The 11364-nt window shown below is 40.7% G+C and overlaps 1 long non-coding RNA gene across 1 annotated transcript; it reads right to left on the bottom strand.

Moving 5' to 3' along the window:
* Positions 1-4432: 4432 nt before the first annotated feature.
* On the bottom strand, positions 4433-11291 carry LOC145723219 (uncharacterized). Its single transcript, XR_014148122.1, has 2 exons — positions 10650-11291; positions 4433-4959 (listed from the first exon to the last, which is right to left on the bottom strand). It is a non-coding gene; the product is annotated as an uncharacterized LOC145723219 (long non-coding RNA).
* Positions 11292-11364: the final 73 nt, after the last annotated feature.

Genomic DNA, 11364 nt, shown 5'->3' with positions numbered 1-11364 from the left:
AGTACCAGGCATGGCAAACATACTCATTTAGCTTGAAGCTCTCCGGCAACCCACACTTCAAGGGGAATACGATCAGTTACATACTTTACAGTTTCCTTAAGATAAAAAGCACAACACAAGTGGATAGTACTTTAAATGTCTGGGGAGCAATATGGTATAGTAGAAGAAACCGAGAATCAGGAATCTGAGGGGAAACCGTAACAATAAATGCGCAGACTTGCTTTTTTTTCTTTTTTGCACAAAGCCTTCAGTCCCCGGAGCCCTTTCCTGTGTTAACTCTGTGACATTGAGCAAGTCATAGAGTCTCTGGACCTTGGTTTCCTTATCTGTAAAATGAGAGGGTTGGACCCGGGTTATCTCTAATGTTCCTTCCAGCTTGAAAGGTCTGATAAGAGCTTTATCTACGCTATGACTTCATGTAAAGATCCAGCTAGGCTACTCCTCCCCTCCCCCAGCTCTGGGCTAACCTATGGGGTCATGCCATTCAAATATATGGACATGAAATGAAAAACTGAAAAGTATTTTATGTATGTTGGGGCACGAGGAACTTAGAATCTAAGACTTAAAAAGATACAGTCCTGTAGAAAAGTTATATAGAAAAAGTGGAAACTAATTGAGGGAAGCCTAGCTGGCTTACTTGGGGGAATATGCAACTCTTGATCTTGGGGTTGTAAGTTCGAGCCCCATGTTGGGTATAGAGATTGCTTAAAATAAATAAATAAAATTTAAAAAAAGGAAAAGAAAAAGTGGAAATTAATTGAGACAGCTAGCAGGGAGCAAAGCAGCACAGACTTTTGACATGGTCTGGATAGGCCTGGTGGTCAGAATAGACATCCTTTCATCGTTTCTATTATAGTATGTTTGGTCATTGACCAGAAATGTAAGGAATGCTCACTGTTGTAAGACACTAGGTTAGGTCCTAAAAATACTGAGGGAAAAAGTAAGCTGAAAATTCCATTATTCGGCTAGAATATAGTTAAAATTAAAACTGCTTCAGGATTTAAAAAGATCAAGAAATTTCTTAAAAAAAAATGATAAACCAACTTTTATTTTTTTTCTTTTCGCAGTTTTTGTTAAATTCCAGTTAGTGAACATACAGTGTAATAACAAACTTTTATAATAAATATTGAAGGACTATAGCTGCATATTAAAATTTCTATACATCTTTGCCATTAGGAATTTCCCAAAGAATGAAAACAGAAAATACTGTTTTGAAAGGGCTTGCCAAATTTTTAGTAAAAATAGTTTTCTGTATTTGGGGAAAGTGTAATAATGGTATTTTAGATAAAGTATTGTGTTTGTCTTTGGACTTAAATGGTGCTAGATAATTATGAAAATTGTTCTGTACCCATTTAATACAAAAGAGATGTAGTCACTTGGCCTTATTATTTCAAGGGTAACTAAGGTTAAAAAAAAGTATATCTATCTCTTTATCTGAAACAAAAAATGAGAACTATAAAACAACTGTATTCTTTTTCTTTTTCTATTTTGGGATTTGATCTCAGGCTGATCAACTCCAGGGACCATGGTCTTTACCTTAGATCATACTGTACAGAATGCAGTAAATTAAATTCCAGGCTCCTAAATACTTTGAGGTCCAGCTTGGAAAGGGAAGGAAGAAACGGTAAGAGGAAAACCAATTGCAAAAGAATGACAAATGCTATCAATGGACAGAAATGGAGTCTGTGTGGCTGAAACCAGTGGTAATGTAAGTGAAGGCTAAGAGAAAGCTAGAAGGATTGGGTTTGTAATTGGACAATGGGAAATTGGAATTTTATTTTCTAAGGCAGAGCTGTTTAGGATGATGATAAATTTCTGGTTGGGTCCTGGAATTAAGTGTAGTGTTATGAGAGACAAGTTTTCTTGAAGAAACTCCAAGAATTGTGAATCACTTATTTAGATAAATCTGTGGCATGAATACTGAAACCTCCTAGTGATGTGGTCTGAGAATGTGGTATCTATGATTGCTGCCTTTTGGAAAGTATCAAACTTTACCTTGTGGCCTTGTCAAATTTTGTTAATTTCCTATGGCAGATTTGGAAAGCATGTGTATTCTTAGTTTACTGTGCTTGTTTTGCTTTGCTTTCACCTACTCTAAGAGCCTCTGTCTTTTAATAAGGAAACTTAAATATTTATACTTAGTCTGATATGTTTGTCCTTATGCCTGCTACATCACTCTTTGGTTACAAGCAACAACAGAAACCAACTCTGGTTAACATGAACAAGAGGCAAAAATATTGATTACGGAAAACTAATAGTAAGGCTGGAAGCAAGCAGTAGGTCTTAGTTTCCAAAAATACTGCAACAACTTCCATCCCACATGTTCTTCTTTAATGTGACTTGGACACTCCTCACATCAAAAGATGGGAAATATGTCTTCCTCTTGAACTAGGTAGCTTTGTGACAATGGCAGAATTAAAGTCACATGACTTTTGAGGCTAGGTCATAAAAGGTGATACAACTTTTATCTGGTTTTCATGAAATGCTTGTTCTTGAAATTCCGCCACCATGTCAAGAAGACCCAACACCCCACAGAGAGACTGACCTGGAGAGGAACCAAAGTTTCCAGCCATCAGCTTTGGCTGAACACTCAGCAAGGTAGCCAGCACCAAATTTACTAGGTCAGTGAGTGAGTCGTTTTGGAAGTGGGTCCTCCAGCCCTAGCTGATGGTCTGTGAAGCACATGAGCCTTCCCTACCAAACTCTGGCCAGATTACAGATTTGTGAGCTGAAGAGATTAATTGTTGTTTTATTCATTAAGTTTTGAGGTGGTTTGTTGCACAGCAATAGATAACTAGCACAGAGAACCAAGCTTAAAAATGGGCAGGAAGCAAGGCAACTTCTGAGAAATAGGAAGGAGAAATGGACTCTGGTAAATACCTATGGGTAGGGTACCACAAATGGAATGAATGACCACTAACCATTTTCATTCTTCTTTTTTTTTTTTTTAAGATTTTATTTATTTATTTGAGAGAGAGAGAATGAGAGACAGAGACCATGAGAGGAGGAGGGTCAGAGGGAGAAGCAGACTCCCTGCTGAGCAGGGAGCCCAATGTGGGACTCGATCCCGGGACTCCAGGACCATGACCTGAGCCGAAGGCAGTCGCTTAACCAACTGAGCCACCCAGGCACCCCATTTTCATTCTTCTTAAGGTCTAGGTTTCTGTGCAGAGGGCTGCCTCAGTTCTGATTTCAGATACTCACTCAATCTTTGGCTACCAATGGGCAGAAAACCTGGGAAATAGCCTCAGTAATATGTAACCACAGGGAGACAATCATTCAAAAGGAAATATGGATACAGTAAGTCTTAGTAGTTTTTTATTGCTGTTGTGACAAATTACTGCAAACATAGTGGCTTTAAGCAACACAAATTTATTATCTTACAGTCTACTGGTCAGAAATCCAAAATGGGTCACACAGAGCTAAAATTAAGGTGTCAGCAAGGCTGCATCCCTTTCTGGAGGCTCTAGGGGAGAATCTGGTTGTTTTTTTTTTTTTTTTTTTTCGTTTACAGTGTCTACAGGTGTCTGCATTCCTTGGCTTATGGGCCCTTCCTTCATTTTCAAAGGCAGTAATGTTGCATTTCTCTGTGCCTTTCTTCCATGGCACATCTTCCTCTATGACTCCTTTTTTGCCTCCTTCTTTCACTTTTAGACACCCTTGTTACTACACTGGGCTCATCTTGATATTTAGGATAACCTTCTCATCTTAAATTCCTTAACTTAATCACATCTGCAAAGTTCCTCTTGCCATCTAAGATAACATATTTGGGGACTGGAACATAGACATCTTTGGGGGGCTATCAGTCTACCTATCATAGTATACAAAAGCAGAATGGATACTGAGTAGGCCTGCCACTCTAAAAACACATCCTTTACACTATTCTATCTCATGGTTTATATTTTCTTTCTTCTTCATTTTATTAAATTTGTCAGGCTGTTCTTGTTCTATTTTTATTCCCACTCAACTAGTTTGTAACTTAAATATCTGATTTACTGGCTTTTTTTTTTTTAAGATCTTATTTATTTATTTGAGAGAGAGAGAAAGAGTGAGCATGAGCTGGAGGGGGAGGAGCAGAGGAAGAAGGAGAGGCAGACTCCCCACTGAGCAGGGAGCCCGATGTGGGACTCAATCCCAGGACCCTGGGATCATGACCTGAGCCAAAGGCAGACGCTTAACCGACTGAGCCACCCAGGTGCCTCTTAAACATCCAGTTTATATTTGCCTGTGTGGTGACCCTTATATCAATCATGCAAAATTGACTTACATTTTTCTGTGTATGTTTAGAGATTGTATGTAAATACATCTCCAAATAAGACAAAAATCTTCTCATGGTTCTCTCTCTCTCCCTTCCTTTTACCCTCATGATAAGATGATTTTAGTTATAGGTTATCATTATTTCATTTTTACTTTATGAATCAGCAATGATAAAGACAATGAAAAGTTTTAATTTTTATTTTCTGTAACAAGAAGTGTTTGGTTACAAATAACAGAATACCCAACTAAAGGTGGCTTAAACAAATTGAGAAAGACTTATTATGTCCCATAAGAAGAAGGTCAGTCATCTTGTTCCTGGATTAGTTAACTTAGTGACTACTTTAATGATGTCATGAAGGATCTAATACCTTTTATCTTTTGCTTTCGTTCCCAAGCTCATCCTGACCTGGCAGGAAGATGGCTGCTATAGCTCTAGCAATTATTTCTGCACACACCCATATCTGAAGACAATGTATTTGTTACCTATTACTGTGTAACAAATCAAGTGGCTTAAAAGAACAGTAAAATATATGATCTCTCACGGTTTCTGTGGGTCAGGGATTTGGCAGCAGCTTGACTGAACTGTCGTAGCTCAGGGTCTCTCACGAAATTGCATTCAGAGCCAGCTGGAATCACAGTCATCTGAAGGTTCGACTGGGCTGGAACATCCATCTCAAGGCAGCTCACTCACAGGCTGGCAAGCTGCATGAAACATCCACAGAATGTGATGATTGGCTCCCCTGACAGCAATGGTTTTCACTGTGAATGATCTTGCCTGCCAGGGGACATCTAGCAATGTCTGGAGATATTTGGGGTTGTCATAACTGGGAAGGTGTTATTGGCAGCTAGTGGGTAGAGACCAGGAGTGCTGTTAAACATCCTACACTATACAAGGTAGCCCCCTACAACAAGAGTTATCAGACCCAAAGTGTCAATAATGTTGAGATTGAGAACCCTGGCATTCGAGCTGGGAACCAAGAGAACAAGGTAAAAGCTGAAATGCCTCTTATTACTCAGGTTTGGCAGTCCTCTATTCTATGTTAGTGGGCCCTACACAAGGGTGTAAATACCAGGAGGTGAGGCTTGTTGGAAGCCATCTTGGAGAATGATTACCACAAGCAGAAAGCTGTTCCTGGCACTCTTCTCTTCTCTTTGGTCCCTTTTCTTTTTTCAGTTTTCAAAGAGGAAAACCATTTTTATAACCCCCCACCAGATTTCTCTTCACTTCCCTTAAGTCAGTGTTGCAAGATATGTCTGTGCCTAAAGCAATTATTAGGAAAAAGAATAGAAAATTATATGACGATTTTAGACCAGTTAATGTTGTCTCCCTCTGGTACTAGGAAGAGCTCATATTCTTTAAATACATGGAGGATAAATTCTCAGAATCAGAGTTTTGCTAGTAAGGAAGAAAGAGAATGACTTTGTATGAGTCATACACAGGGTTCGCTATCTTTGCTTCCCATTGTCTTTTATATCACACATTTTCTTCTTGGATTCACTTTTCTCTTTGGCAGAATACATTTTCCAATAATAATTTAAGAAATAACCAACGATTTGAATCCCTAGGTCTCTGAAAATATGTGATTATTTTGTACTTTCTTAAATGCTAATTTAGTTGGGTAGAGAATTCTACATTAGAATACTTTGTCCCATTATCCCATATGTTAGATTGATTTGTCCCAGCATCCATTGTTGCTGATGAAAAATAGGTGAACTGGTTAGAATTTCCTTATCCTTGATGCTCAGAAATTCCATCATGATGTGTTCAAGTGTGGTATTTTTTACTTATGCACTAAATGGGAGCTTTTAGCCTCAAGATAAATTTTCTTTTCTTTTTCCCTTTTTTAAAAGATTTTATTTATTTGAGAGAGAGAGAGAGAGAGAACACAAAGGGAGAATGAGAGGGAGAAGCAGACTCCCCACTGAGCAGGGAACCTGATGTGGGACTCAGTCCCAGGACCCTGAGATCATGACCTGAGCAGAAGGCAGATGCTTAACCATCTGGGCCACCTAGACGCCCTGAAGATACATTTTTCTATTATTTCTTTGAGTATTCCTTTCTATCCATTCTCTAGATGGATATCAGATGAATGTTGGAACTTTGATTTATTCTCCATATTACTTAAATTTTTGCTCATTGCTTTATCTATCCTTTCTTCTGCAATTTGGGATAAAACTGGGCCCAGTCTTCTAGCTTACTAATTCACCTTTCAGTTCAGCTTAAGTCAGTATAGCATAGTGATTAAAAGCCTGAGTTCAAATCCTGGTTCAGTCATTTATTACTGTGTTGCCTTGAGTAAGTTAATTAAACTTTCAAGTCTTCAGTTTACTCATATGTAAAATGAGTATGCTAATATTATTGCCTACTTCAGAAGATTATAAAGATTAAATATGTTAATGCATGACTGCTTAGAGGAGTATCTGCCGCATAGTATTACTTATTATTGTTCAATCTATAAATTTATTTTATTTATAGATTATTTATTTATTTGAGAGAGAGAGAGAGAGAGAGAGCACGAATGGGGGGAGGGGCGGAGGGAGAGGGAGAAGCAGGTTTCCCCGCTGAGCAGGGAGCCCATCATGGGACTCAATCCCAGGACCCTGGGATTATGACCTGAACCGAAGGCAGATGCTCAACCGACTGAGCCACCCAGACGCCCCTATACATTCACTTAAAAAATTTCAATAAATATATTAACTATTCATCTAACTGGCTTGTTTTCATAATAACCTGGTTATTTTATGAATGTAAGATCCTGTATTATTTTTTCGAGGATAATATATATGTATATATGTTATAAAATTTCTTTTTGCTCTATGAACAATAACTTTGGGTATTCAGTCTGTTTGTTGATTGCAGTTGGTTCCTTTCTTTCATAGTAATAGCTTTTTAGGAACAACGGTGGATTGTTTGAAAATCTCATTTGCCTATCTGTGGTGTCGACTCTAAAAGATTTTATTTATTTATTTATTGGAGAGAGAGAGAGAGCATGAGCAGGGGGAGGGGCAGAAGGAGAGGGAGAGAGAATCCCCAAGCAGACTCCCCAATCAGTGGGGAGCACGACTCAAGGCTGGATCCCATGACCCTGAGATCATGACCCGAGTGAAAATCAAGAGTGGATGCTTAACCGCCTGAGCCACCCAGGAACCCTTGTGGTGCCAATTCTAATTCTGAGTACTTGCTTTGCTGACTGTGGTGTGAAGGGGGGCAGCACAGAATGTCCTGCATGGCAGGGGATACAGGTAGTTTACCTTCTGTGTGTGTCTGTGCACATGTGTGTGCATGTGTATGTGGTCTCCTTTCTCCTGGCAACTGGTCAGCAGCCCTTGGGATGATACCCTCTCTCCTTGACCCAAGCACCCATACTTACAGAGAGAGCATCTGTCAGGGTTGGGGGTGGACATGTCCACCCACTGATTCTCATTATCCTGCTTGATTTTGGTCCTATCATTTGTCACCATCTAACATAATCTTAGTTATGGATCATTTATTTACAATTTGATTATTTGCCTCTGTGAAAGCAAATCTCCAGGACCTACTATTGTGCCTCGCACAGAGTAAATGATTTATGTATTTATGGAATGAATGGATTAATGCCATTCTTTAGTTTCTTACCGTGATGGAAGTGTCTGCTCCTTGTAGCCGTTACCTCTGAGCTGGAAGCCTCCCCAGCTCTCACCCTCGTCCTACCCTGTACAGTTTTGGTTTCCAGATCTACTGGCAATCAAATCCTACCTGCTTTATCTAATCCAGGAAGTCCTCTGAATTGCTGGACCACTGATGCTCCCTTTTTTGTCTTCCAGGACACTAATGAATGTTTTAAAACACATTTCCTGTTATACCTAGGGATTTGTGGGGCTAGAAGGTGTACAGAGTGTGCTTTTAGAAGCTCTACAAGCTGTGTTACTGATTTCCACAGTGTTTATTTTAGTTGGAGCATGGATGTGACATGAAATAACATTGACTCTAATAGAGGGAACTGAACCCCCTTTGGGATTCTCTCCTTTTTATAAATATTTTTAAAATAGAAAAATATTTCAAATATACAGAAAGATACAGAGAACAATACAATAAATACTAATTAGGAACCATCCATCCAGATTTCAGAATTCCAAACATTTAGCAATATTTGCTTAAGATCTTTTTTTTTTTTAATTAGATACCATTGTTGGAGGCTCCTTTGTACCTTCTCATCAGATTCCTCGTCCACCCTTCTCACTATCCTGAAGCTGATCTGTGTCCTTCCTGCCTGTGTCCATGCTTTTTATACATGTTTTATAAACATATCTATGTTTCAGAAACACAGATATGTTTATAGACATAAACAGCACATTGTACTGTTTTACAGGATTTCAAATTGTACATAAATGATATAAATTCTTTGAATCCTTCAGATGGCACCAAGAGAAAAATCTCACTTTGGTCAAATTTTGAATGCCTTTTCTGGCATTTGCTAATTTCTCTTTTAACAAAGGAATAGCAGGCCTCAGGCTAGAAGCCTGGAGCAGGCAGCCGTAGCTAAAATTAAATAATATTGCTTTAGTTCCCAGTATATTTATTTTGGTGGTTTCCTTCTATTTTGTAGCAAGTGTTGCTACCTTTCCCTTTATAGTAGTGATTTATTGATTTATTGATTTGAGAGAGGGGGCACATCCGTGCCAGTGGGTGGGGAGGGGGTGAAGGGGCAGAGGGAGAGGGAGAGACTGGGAGAGAGAATCGTAAGCAGGCTCCACACCCAGCGCTGAGCCCCCTGTGGGGCTCATCTCATTACTCTGAGATCATGACCGGAGCCAAAATCAAGAGTCAGATACCCAACCGACTGAGATGCCCAGGCACCCTTGTTTCCTTTTAAATTAAATAAGAAAAAAAGAAAAGTGTTGATTTAAAGAAAAATATTAAGTAGATAATAGGATGGGGGGTACACAGACATAACAAAAAATGAGAGGAGCTTGTATTGAAATGGCTGAAATTTGATACACACTTGACCTCAAGGATAATGTTCAAGTTCCTTAATGAGACATGAGAAGCTGACCTTTACTTCTCTTAGCCCAGTCACCACTATTAGCTCACCTAGGGCACAAACAGCTTGGAGTTTGCTCCTTCCCTTCCTAGCTGAAGGTGCCTCGGTTATTGTAATCTCTCCTTATATGGTATTTCCTGCAACCATCACTGCCCCCCCACCCTGCCTCCACTTGACTCTGCTCATCCAGTCAGGCTCTACGAAGCCCTCCCCCACTTAGTACCCATCATTGTATTGAACATATAGTCTTCAAATTCTAAATCCAAGGGTAGAATTTAGTGCCAGTATCACAGCATCATCATGGCCTGAACAGCTTATTAAGGTGGGAAGAAAGGATGTTTCAGATAAAATCTGGGGTATAAAACGAAGATTGTCCATGAAAAAAATGTTTATCTCATTTTTCATGTTTGGAGTTTTAAAAATAGTTACGTTCGTAGATCTAAATACCTGATCTTAATGATTTCTTTCAATGCTGAGGCAATACATTACTTGGTCATCTAGATTAAGGGTAAAAAAGGGACAGAAGGAAAAAATAAGGACCATGATGGGAAGTACCGTGATGGGAAATGATAGTTTGTTTGTTTTTTTAATGTCATTTCTACATTACTTGGTGGTTTACTGCACCTTACTTATCTTAAGCTGGAGGACTTCATTAGAAAATGAGAGATCAAATCGAGCGTTCTGAATATAACACATTTAAACGTTTGACGTTTTAAGGGCAAAAGCTCCTAAACAACTGTGTGGCCATTGAGATGCTGGAACAACTTTCCAGTTTCATGTTCCCCAGTGCATATAAATAAGTACAATAATATTAACAACAACAACTAAAACACAGCGCATAGCGAATGCTGTTTAAAAAGTCTTCCAGTGTCTGCAGTCATGATGAACTAACTGCATTGACTTCCGTTCATTCATTCAAAAGTCTTATTTTGAAACTGACATTCACACCACAGGATTCAAAAGCCCCCACTGCACTTGGCCAGATGTAAATTCTCATATTAACAGAGGTGCAGATAATGCTTTCAAAACTATTGCTATATTTGGGGAAAGGCTCAATTTTAGCGTTTCTTCCTATGTATTTCGCGTGGCCAAAGCCAGAGGGGAAGGGCTGTACGGGGGGCTGGGGGAAGTGACTTCATACTTTTGATTACGGAATGTCATTTTTACCAGTGTAAACGTTCAGCCTTTAAATGAGAAAGCGGGTGGAGTGAGATCGCTCTCACGCCGTGCATTTTGTATGTGACATCTTACCCACCAGCCAAACTTTCTCCATCAGTCTGAGTAGGTCAGCGGCTGAAATGCTGCCTGAAAGGGAAACGCAGGGTCGGGAGGCGGCGTGTGCTCCTTACCCGGTGTTGCCTTTGGAGTTACCTGAAGCATTCAAGCTCTTGCACCCAGAGAAAAAGCTTTTCGTTTCACTTCGGTCCTTTCCGTGGGGAATTGCGGTACGGGCAGGTCCTGGGTGTGGCGGTGCCAACAGGGAACTCAGATCTCCGTCTTCCCGCTTCTGGCAAACCTTCCCAGCCCCTGACGGGCGAGTGACCGGCCCTCGAGACCCGCCTTCCGGGATCCCGGGGTCGCTGGCGGACAGACCCCGCCGCCGAAGCAAACCGCTGGAGCGCAGGGTGCGAGTGCGCTTCTCCCCCATTCGTTCCGCGCCTGGAGGCGGATCCCCTTCCCTGCACACAAGTCCTTATATGCACCGGTTGCACCAGCCCGTGTTACTCCAGCCCCACAAATAATTAATGGGGGAGGGAGGCCCGCTCTTTTTTTTCCCCCCTCTGGATTTGTCAGCGCTAGAGCAGTGAACCTTGCCGAAAACCCCCCTGATGCGATTGAGAGCCATTGTGTTGCAGTGCACAAACTGGACACACAAAAATAAAGCCCCTTTGCCCCTACGATAAGCGCGGCAGGGTTCAGGAACAGCTTTTCACATCCAGCCAGATTAGCCTGCAAAAGCCTGGGCGGAAAGGGTGCGCGCCCCTCCCCCATCCAGGCTGGTGCAGAGGGACCGGGTCAGGAAGCGCGGCCTCTCCCCAGTCGGAGACCACGCCTCCTCCGCCTTCCCCCCCCCCCTTTCTTTACT

This window comes from Leptonychotes weddellii, chromosome 1 (genome assembly GCF_054177405.1).
Source record: "Leptonychotes weddellii isolate Sample4059 chromosome 1, ASM5417740v2, whole genome shotgun sequence".
In the NCBI taxonomy this organism is placed as follows: domain Eukaryota; kingdom Metazoa; phylum Chordata; class Mammalia; order Carnivora; family Phocidae; genus Leptonychotes; species Leptonychotes weddellii.
This window is presented reverse-complemented; position numbering and strand designations above follow the sequence as displayed.